The sequence below is a fragment of the Clytia hemisphaerica genome, unplaced genomic scaffold (assembly GCF_902728285.1).
Source record: "Clytia hemisphaerica strain Z4C2 unplaced genomic scaffold, Clytia hemisphaerica genome assembly, whole genome shotgun sequence".
Classification (NCBI taxonomy): Eukaryota; Metazoa; Cnidaria; class Hydrozoa; order Leptothecata; family Clytiidae; genus Clytia; species Clytia hemisphaerica.
The window spans coordinates 569391-580283 of NW_027103668.1; the positions used below are offsets into that span (position 1 = coordinate 569391).

The 10893-nt window shown below is 35.1% G+C and overlaps 1 long non-coding RNA gene across 1 annotated transcript; it reads left to right on the plus strand.

The window, feature by feature from the left end:
- Positions 1-9967: 9967 nt before the first annotated feature.
- On the plus strand, positions 9968-10893 carry LOC136803329 (uncharacterized). Its single transcript, XR_010846136.1, has 2 exons — positions 9968-10094; positions 10692-10893. It is a non-coding gene; the product is annotated as an uncharacterized lncRNA (long non-coding RNA).

Below are 10893 nucleotides of genomic sequence, written 5' to 3' on the forward strand. Positions count from 1 at the left end.
ACTTTTTATCCATTTCGTTTTGTTACATTATTTATTATCTATAAAACAGAAAAGTATTAGAAAAGTTAATTATCACGATATCATTTCATTTTTCACATTTTCACATTTACAGCTTTTTCGGACAGACGGGAAATCAAAAAAACTTTTTAGTAATCACTATGACAGTAGAAATTAAAATTTTTCGGCCAGCCATGATATATAAATTCAAAAATCTTAAACATGTAGTGTGTTGTGTTGATTGCCTTTCTGGTTATGTTGATTGACTTTCAGGTTGTCCCTATGGAAGAAATAGACAAACTTGTGTATTATTTCTCTAGAACATTTTCGGACAGACGGGAAATTCAAAACCTATACAATTGAAAATTTACCAATCATAATCAGTCCCAACTTTTTCTTACAATTGACACTTTTTGATATTATACTTTCCCTTTATTATATTTACAGGAAAACTAATATAATTATTGGCAAGACAATTGGAAAAAAGTGGTATTTAAGTTGGCACTCTCAGTGGATCAAAGTTGCATGGAAGGATTTCAAAATTTGGATTGATTGCAAAGTTTTTTTGACGAGAATGTGTAATTTACAGACAGGTCCGTAAAATACCGCCAGATATTCTGAAAATTTTAAAATTTTGGATTTTGACTTGTTTCACGAATCCCAGCTTGTGTGCAAAACTTCAGGTGAATCGGACCACAGGATCCGCTTTTTTTTACCAGAATGTGTAATTTACAGACCAGTCTGTAAAATACCGCCAGACATTCCGAAAATTTTGAAATTTCAGATTTTGACTTGTTTCGTGAATCCCAGCTTGTGTGCAAAATTTCAGGTAAATCGGACCATGGGATCACCTTTTTTTGACCAGAATGTGTAATTTACAGACCAGTCTGTAAAATACCGCCAGATATTCCGAAATTTTTGAAATTTCAGATTTTGACTAGTTTTATGAATCCCAGCTTGTGTGCAAAATTTCAGGTAAATCGGACCATGGGATCACCTTTTGTTGACCAAATAATTACTTTGGTCTTTGAATTAACTGGTGGGTCTGTAAAATACACATGTTCCAGAGAATAATTTTTTATTTTTTTTTCAAAACTTGGAAGCTTACATATATGTCCAACTCTCCTGAAAATTTCAGAACAATTGAATAAGCCGTTGAAAAGATATTAAATTTTGAATCTGAAAAAGTGATTTTTTTCACTGTTTTTGGTGCCGTCAACTCTTACCCATTTAGCCTAAGCCATTTGTTACCGAAAGAGCTGTTTTTTAAGCCACAAAAAATGGCATATCTTTGGAGCCGCTTTTTTGGGAGAGGTCTATGACCCCTCATTTTCTTGCATTTTTTACCCTTTTTCAGATGGACTTATTTTCAAAGTGATTAGATGAGTTTGAAATTTTGCCCTGACCTCCCTATTGTTTGTCATTAACTATTTTCAAAAGGCACGAACTTTTTTTCGAAAGGCACAGACTTTTTTTCGAAAGGCACGAAATTTTTTTCGAAAGGCACGAGCTTTTTTTTCAAGGGCACAAATTTTTTTTTCAAAGGCACAAACTTTTTTTCGAAAGGCACGAATTTTTTTTTCAAAGGCACAAATTTTTTTTTCAAAGGCACAAACTTTTTTTCGAAAGGCACGAACTTTTTTTCGAAAGGCACGAACTTTTTTTCAAAAGGCACGAACTTTTTTTCGAAAGGCACAAACTTTTTTTTCAAAGGCACAAAGGGCACGAAGGCACGCAAGGCACAAAAAAAATCACACTCGATTTACGCTGTATTCGCCAAAATTAAAAAAATTCGCTATTTGCCAAAATAAGTTCCCGCCAAAATTAAAAAATTTAAGGATATTTGCTGCCGGCCAAAATAAGTTCCCTTAAGGTACTACCAGTTGACACCTTTCAAAAAAAACAAAAATCAGGTAAACCCATGTTTACATTTTTTAAACGGGATGATTATGATTGTGATGTTCTAGTATCATACTATTTCAGTCTGAGAAATCCTTCTTGTTGCACGCTTAACTTTCGCGGGTTTGTCGTGCAATAACACTCTTACGCAAAATTAGAGTTATCTAATAAGTAAATCTAAGAGTGCTATTACACGTCTACGAAATCATCAAGTGGCAGACGTAAGCGTGTAATTGCGACCTTAACAAGTTAAATATTTTGAAAACGCGCTGTTGCGCGGTTATGATTTTGGCCTTAATAAAGCTACCATTTTGAAAACGCACAATTGCGCGGTTATGATTTTTGTTAACAAGCTACCATTTTGAAAACGCGTAATTGTGCGGTTACCCGCGTTTAAGCTTGCAACAGGCCATTTCGTTCACGTTTTTGGAAAACTCTTCAAAACTGCCTCTTTTGAATTTGGCTTGCTACTGAAGATATTTATGCAGAGAACCCTTTCAAATCTCGTCCAAATCTCTGAAATAAAACAGTAAGTGATCTTCTTAATCTAGTATTGTCTCTTTATTACCTTAGTTCTTCATTTTTGCTTCAAAGTCAAAGTTTTCCTAGTCACAAGTCTGTAAGTTCAACCTCAATGATAAAGGAATACAGTCAATGATTTTTTATCCTTTTAAATGAATTTTCTGTTTTAAAATAATATTATGTGAATATAAAAAACTGCCTATCAGCTGTAAGTAGGGAAAGCTTTCTTAAGTATCTTTGTATGAAGTACAAACAAGAAGATCTCTTATTAAGCTAAGGCTTGTGTTTGTTTTCGTGGAAATGAATTCTATAAGAAAAAAGACTATCTAATCCTTTATAAATTATTTTCAGTTCTTGAAAGTCTGAGAATGTGATCACATTTCTAGTTAAAATAACAGTTAAGAACATAATATAAAACAAATATTATTTACTTTATTTCAGTTACAAAGATGAGCCAAGAACATGTATTTGAAATCGTTACTTTCATTGATCAATCACCCCTAACGTAACCTGATAACAGCTGTTCATAATTTTCTTACGCGCACGGTAAACCTCTAAAGGTGCTTGAAAATTATACATCTGTGGAAAATAGTCCTCCCGCGGAAAATTTTACAACAAGAATCTTGTTGTGCGCCAGAAAGTCAAAAACTGATACAGCACCCTATTCATAAACACAGTCACGCAACTTTGTTGTCATCCCCAGCAGTCCTTTTAGACGAACGCGGTCCTTACGATTTCGAGATTGCATATTCCTCAGATTGTATGTTTTCACCCATCCCTTGAGAGCTTCAGCGTGGTGGGCAGAAAACAATCACAATCTGATGTCAGGTTACCCTAACGTTACACGTCACCACAACCCAATCAACATCAACTCAACCGCAAAAGGGATTAACGATAACCCAATCGCTACACGTATCAACATCAACCCAGTCGACACACGTATCAACACCAACCCAGTCGACACACGTATCAACACCAACCCAGTCGACACATGTATCAACATCAAAACACCACCCCAACAGCATCAACCTCCATTCCAACAAGGATCCTTTGCAATGCCATACCTGTGAAGCCAAGCAGGTCGAGACTCAACCCAGCAATTCAAAATGCCAAAATTAAGGCACCAGAATCTGTGGTTGTTTATAATAAGGATGAAGAAGATGTATCGATCGTTGCACGAAAGAAAGAGGGTGCTGTACATCGTGGGGAAAAATTTGCTGATGTTTTGAAGGACAGAACAGATGCAAGACGTACTACACATATTTGTTCATCAGTAAATTAATACAATATAAGAAAAGGACCAGTGATGATGGCCTAGTTGTCCTTCATGACAAAGACAGAGAAGAAAAATATTTCTACACCAGAGACAAAGACAATCTGACTTACGACCTGAATTGTCAAATGTCTTCACTATCTCTAAATCAGCCAATCCTTAATAGCCCTCCGACACCAGTTCCCTCATTCGTAGAACTTGCCAGAGCAAGTCCATCGAAACGCCTGCGAATGGATAAAGAAAATATAGAATTCGATGAGAATACTTGTCGTATCTGTAAGATAAGATCCAAAACTGAAGCTGATGTTAGAAATGACAGTCTTTGGATGGGCTGCTGTCAAGAGGGGTGTGATTATTGGCTCCACTCTGTTTGTAAGGGATTTGCAGGTGCCACCCAAGCTGAAGTCAATCAAATCAATTTCTATTGCCCTAAACACAATCAGAGGGCAAAATTCATCATGCAACTAGCATCGTCAAAAACATCGAAGAAGAAGAAGGGTGGCAACTCAACCGATACATCTATCAATAATAAAAGTGCTCAACCCACTGGAGGTGCCAGAACGAGAGGTGGGATCAGAAGAAGGGGTGGCATCAAAACAAGAAGTGATGCAAGTAGTGTGTCAAAACCTTTAGAGAAAAATTCATCAGACAAAGTCGAGAAAACAGCAAACAGCGATGGTCCAACTACATCATCAAAAGACGATTCAACTAATAGACAGGACAAAGTCAAAAAGACGTCAAGAAGTGGACGACAGATCAAGCCAAAAGTGCAATAAAGTTGATTTCCTACACAATCAAAATAACTTGGGTGCCAATTTTTTTTCGGACACTTTGGTGTGATTTTCGGACAAATACGACGGTCTCAGGCAAAAATCATAGGGTGAAAAATTAATGAAAATTTTAGCTTGAGAAAACGGAGACCTGTCGTATATTTTAGGAAAGCTCTCAAAAAATTAAGATTAGAGGTATATTGCGAGTGTAAGTGATTTCTTTACCTAACTCGAGATATCAATCCTTAAAAACAGTGCCCGAAACAGCTGTTTTGTCCAGTTTTTGCGGTTTCGGAAGCTCAATATCTCGAGTTTGGTACTGAAATCACCTATACTCGCCTATTATTTTTAGATGTCTATTGTGTTATTTAATAATTTTATTGTAAGAATAGGAGTGTATCTTTATCTTGTGTCGAGATGAATAGATTCTACCAAAATTAATTAATTGAAAGTCAATGAAGCATTTATCGTTTTGTTTAATTTCTTGGTTATTCATTAATTTTAGAGTCTTCTTCTTTTTCCTTTTTATATATATATATTTGTGGATAATAAAATATGGTTTTATTGTAAGAATAGGAGTGGATTTTTTTCATTGTGTCGAGATGGATATATTCTAATAAAATTTGTCATTTGAAAGTCAACGGAACATTTATTGTTTTTGTTTTATCTTCTTAGCTAAATTTAAAATATATTTACTCATTAATTTTACAGTTCTTTTTTTCTTTTGATATAGATTTGTAGATAATAATAAATTGTGATTTTATTGTCAGAATAGGAGTGGATTTTTTGAACGCTTGGTATGTTACTCCCATTCCTTTCTATCAAAAATCGTTCTCTACAAAAAATAAATCACTTCATGCTTACAAAAAATAAATCACTTCAAATTTACAGCAATTTTAAATACACTTAAATCACTTCATATTTATAACAATTTTAAATATACTTGAAAATGTTTTGCATTGACACCCAGATATAATTAATCCAAACCACTTAACACAAAAAATTTCGCTACAGAAATTTCAAAGGAGTACTCCACAAAAGAATGGTACTCCCATTCCTTTCTATCAAAAAAGGGTACACAACAGACAAGAACAAGACAAACGACAAAATACAAGTATCAAAAAACACAAATTTTCAAAAAGTAGGCCCAGAACCCGGTTCGACACCTAAAGTCCGTGCAGCCGTCTGCACGTAACCTGAGATCAGATTGTGAATGTTTTCTGCACACCACGCTGAAGCTCTAAAGGGATGTGTGAAAACAAACAATCTGACGAATATGCAATCTCGAAATCGTAAGGACCGTGTTCGTCTAAAAGGACTGGGAATGACAACAAAGTTGCGCGATTGTGTTTATGAATAGGGCGCCGTATTAGTTTTTATTTTTTCGGCGCACAACAAGATTCTTGTTGTAGAATTTTCCGCGGGAGGACTATTTTCCTCAGATGTATAATTTTCAAGTGCCTTTAGAGGTTTACCGTGCGCGTAAGAAAATTATGAACATCTGTTATCAGGTTATCTGCACGGGAAAGAACGAAAAAGAAAATGACTGAGAAATATGATATGATATATTTCTTTTTTCAGATCTATTTACATTTAAAAAATCCTAAGCGAAAAACAACCCTAAGAGGCTTTCGATTTCGAAAGGATATATGGAGTGATAATGTACAAGAGATACTAACTAGAGAAAAGAAAAAAACAACAAAAGATAAACAACAACAGGAGATACAATACGAAAATATTTACACTTGGTTTGTGGATGATAATAAATGTGGTTGAATAAGACACTAGATGGGAACTTAGTTATCATTGAGTAATTTTGATTTGAGTTTTCGAGCAAACACAGAAAAGCTGGTGGATTTGAGATTAAGACATTGTTGGTTCCAGAGATGTGGACCGTAAAATCGTATGGGAGATGGCAAGTCACCAAATACCAAAGTTGTTAAAGAGTCATTAGTAGGCTGACGGTAACCTGAGATCAGATTGTGATTGTTTTCTGCCCACCACGCTGAAGCTCTAAAGGGATGGGTGAAAACATACAATCTGAGGAATATGCAATCTCGAAATCGTAAGGACCGCGTTCGTCTAAAAGGACTGCTGGGGATGACAACAAAGTTGCGTGACTGTGTTTATGAATAGGGCGCTGTATCAGTTTTTGACTTTCTGGCGCACAACAAGATTCTTGTTGTAAAATTTTCCGCGGGAGGACTATTTTCCACTGATGTATAATTTTCAAGCGCCTTGAGAGGTTTACCGTGCGCGTAAGAAAATTATGAACAGCTGTTATCAGGTTAGCTAACGGGTACCAAACCCATGAGATGGCTTACTAAAAATTGTGTTTAAATAGTCAGCTGATGATTTGTTTATATGTTTAAATATGAGCTTACCACACTCTAATTTGTATAGGGAGTTAACTTTTAATGTATTGAATGTCCCAAGATTTGATTTATTAAAAATTTTATTGATTTTATTTGTTATATTACTTATTTCACAATTTAACTTACCTATTCCCTTGGTGCTCGGTGAGCCCCAGGAGGTTATGCAATATTGTAAATGTGGATTAATAAATAAATGAATAACATAATGAAGTAATATAAGACGGTGAAACTAAATGACTCAACTTACGTATGAGGCATTAGCCTTTTTGATCTTAGTTTTGACATGATCGATGTGAGCTTTCCAGTCCAATTTTTCGGGTTGGTGTAATTTAAGATGCACGATCTAACGATTTACGATTCACGATACACGATCCATGCATAAAGTATGCTGATTATTCCGAATAATTGTCATAAAACTTAAATTATATAACATAATTCTAAAACAATGGCATAATCTTTTCCCGCTTTTGTTTACCACGGTAAATTCATGCAACAAAAAAGAAATAAGCAAGCAATGGAACTACGAATAATTACGACCGTAAAATTATGAAAAAAACTAACTTGCATAATAATGTTGATAATGGAAGCTACCTTGTGAACATCTTACAATAGACAGAGAGTGAAAGTAAACAATGCACAAGAAATATTTTTGTTCTCCTCAGTTTTAACAATCATAATCGAATATAGGAATTTCTTTCTTAAAGGAAATAAAAGAATATATTGGCTAACAATGTGTTTTGCGGACCATAATGTACGAAGCAAAAAACGGGTGCTCTATTATGAGAAAGAATTTTCTTTCGGTAAACAATTCCCCTATATTGATTCAAGCTATTAAAAAGAGAGAGTGCAGAAGGTGAATGCACGTGGCCTTCACTTTCTTTTGATCTATAACTGAATTGAAATTGAAAAGAGAATAATTTGTATAATCTTACATAAATGATGTTTTTAAAAATAATTGAGTTTCAGCGAATGAAAGTTTGTACATTGCCTAAATATTTTATCATGATTAGCATGATTACGCATGAATTAACATATTTTATGCACGGATCGCGAATCGTGCATCGTAAATCGTTAGATCGTGCATCTTAAATTACACCAACCCCAATTTTTCGTCGATAATACACCTAAATACTTTGCAAAGCTAGTTCACATTACCTGATTGTTTGATATTGAGATAGTGAATTTTCCAACCTGTTTTTTACCTGAAAAAATAATAAAACAAGATTTTTTAATATTTAGGGATAGCTTGTTGTTGGTCAGCCAGGTTTGGACAAGCTTTAACTCTTGGTTTACTAGTTGCTCAAGGATAACAGGGTCTTCGTGGCTAAGAAGAAGGGAGGTGTCGTCTGCAAAAAGTGTAAAGGAAAATTTTGAAGAGGATAGTGGTAAATCGTTAATGTAAATTAGGAAAAGGGTGGGTCCAAGCACTGATCCCTGGGGTACCCCGAATTTCATTTCTAATTCATCAGAAGCTTTATTACCAATACTAACAACCTGCCTTCTGTTAGTGAGATTAGCTTTCAAACCATTTGTTTAATGGCCCTCTAATTCCAATTGCATTGAGTTTTCTTACCAGGATTCTGTGGTCGACTGTGTCAAATGCTTTAGCTAGGTCTAATAATATTGTACATCATGTTTTATTTTTCTTGTTTTTCTGAATGAATCTCGTCTGTCAACTTCAGAACAGCATCTGAAGTAGATTTACCTATCTGAAAACCAAATTGGTTCTCAGATAATATTTTTTTATCAATCAGGTAGTTTTTGAGTCTGTGATTTACGGTTTTTTTAAATATTTTGTCAAAAATGGGTAATACAGAGATGGGTCTGTAGTTGATGATGTCATGCTTGTCTCCGTTATTTTTAAAAACAGGGGTTACCCTAGCAATTTTGAGTTTTTCGGGAAAGATGCCCTGTGATATAGATTTATTGATAATGATTGTGAGAGGTGAACAAATGAGATCACCAATATTTTTGATTACATTGATTGGAAACTTATAGAGATCTATGGCTTTTTTTGAATCTAAATCGTTAATGTGTTCACTGATTTCGTATGTTTTAACTGGTTCAAAGAACATGCTTTGATTTTGATTTTTTAAGGCTGTTAAGGGGTCGTCACCAGGTAGCATTTTTTTGAGAAGATTTGGTGCTACTTGTGAAAAATGCTGATTGAAATTTTGTGCTATTTCATGCTCTGATGAAATATGTTTTTTACCACGAGTCATAAATAGTGGGATGGGACTAGAAGTGTTTCTTGAGAGGAGATGATTGACCTCTTTCCATATTTTTTTGGTATTGTTTTTGAATTTTTCGAATCTTTGTTTTTGATAGTGAAATTTACTCCTCCGGATTTCTTTATTGATAGTGTTTCTGATTAATTGGTAATCTTTAAAGATTTCACGGTCTCCAGTCTGCCAGAATATGCCATAAAGTTTTTCTTTTTTGGAGCTTTTTTTGAGGATAGAATCTGTCATCCATGGTTTGTTTAAGCGTTTCTTTTGCTTTTGTGACAGAGGTTTGACTGGGCAATGCATCTCAAAAAGAATCGATAGGGAGTCGTGGAAGAGATCGTACATTTTGGATGGATTATTCATCTTTTTAAGTTTATTTTCAATGTTGGTTCCAATGAGATCTTGACGAAATTCAGCAATGTTAAAGTTGTCAAAGTTTCGTTTAAATATTTTTTTGATTTTTGGTTTTGATCTTACCGAACAGGGGCGGTGCGACACCCCTGCAAAACATGCACTCGCAGGGTATGCTCCGGAGTCTTTTTTGTCGCAGCTTGTTTTTAGCCTACCCGGAGTTGATCATTCGTTAGTGTCATTAGATTTATTTTACTGACTTAAAGTCCGCGGTAAATATAAGAAAACTGTTTATCAAGTCGCGTTACAGTAAGCGTGAATTCGAGTCTGTATTTTAGATTTTGTGTACAAAAGCGTTTTGCAGGCCTGCACCCTGCAAAATTTTGCAGAAAGACCTGGATGAGGTCAAAATGCAGGGTTTGCCCGGGATTTGATGGCTGTTAGTGTCAAAACGTTAAAAGTCAAGACTCGTCAAATGGCTTTAGATGCTTGGAGAAGAAAAAACAGAATAGACAGTCCTGATTTTATCTATTTTGTCGCAAATTCTGAAGCCTGCACATTTTCGATCTTCTCCAAATTCGTCATCTGAGGGCTGCCATCAAGGTCATCTCAATGTTTGTTTTTCTTCTTATGGTTCTCTTCTGAAATCCATTGCAACAAGGAAAGTCAAATCTGTAAGGTATGTGGTATTTTTTTCTATTATTTTTCATGCCTGCATGTTATCAATTATAATCTGATAAGTGCAGGAAAAACTGCTTCCCTTCCCCCTCTTTCTCTACTTATCTGCCTATGGCCTATGACTTGTCATAATTTTTGGTAATCAACAAAACCACTTGTTGTGTGTGGTGAGTGAGTGGTGAGTGAGTGGCCAATCATGAAATATTTATAAGATATTTGATCAATCGGGGTACGTACTTACTGTTTGTTTGGCCAATCACTCTGGCTAAGAAAAGGTTGACGACAGGAATTGTGGCAATTTAAGAGGCAAAGGGACAACCAACCTATTGTGGTTTTATTTTGAAATAAGAGAAAAAAAATAACATTGAAAATTTTGTGATTCTGACCTTGACACCCTAATGTTTTTAATATGTTTTGGCCGGTTAAAAAATTTTTCTGGGGAGAGGAAAGATCTGTATGGGTTTTTCACACACTATTTTGAGGTACACAAACAGATTGTATTGACTATGTTTAGTTTGCGGGCCAGCACCTGCCAGTCAAGTACTGGTCATAAAAACTGCACTACAATCTTAAAAATGATTTCTCTATTTTGTTTTAGTTCTCTTCCAAATGGAAATTGCCTGTACAGTTCCATTTCTCTCCATCTTGTGGGCAACAATTCTTTGATGGATACACTTCGATGCCTTGCACGTGTGCAGAACTTTTCCTGAATTGTAAGTATTATTCTCAGAACCAAAAAAACCCATCCAATAAGTTTAGTAGATTGGCTCAGTCATGAAGCATTGCGGTTGGCGGTTACC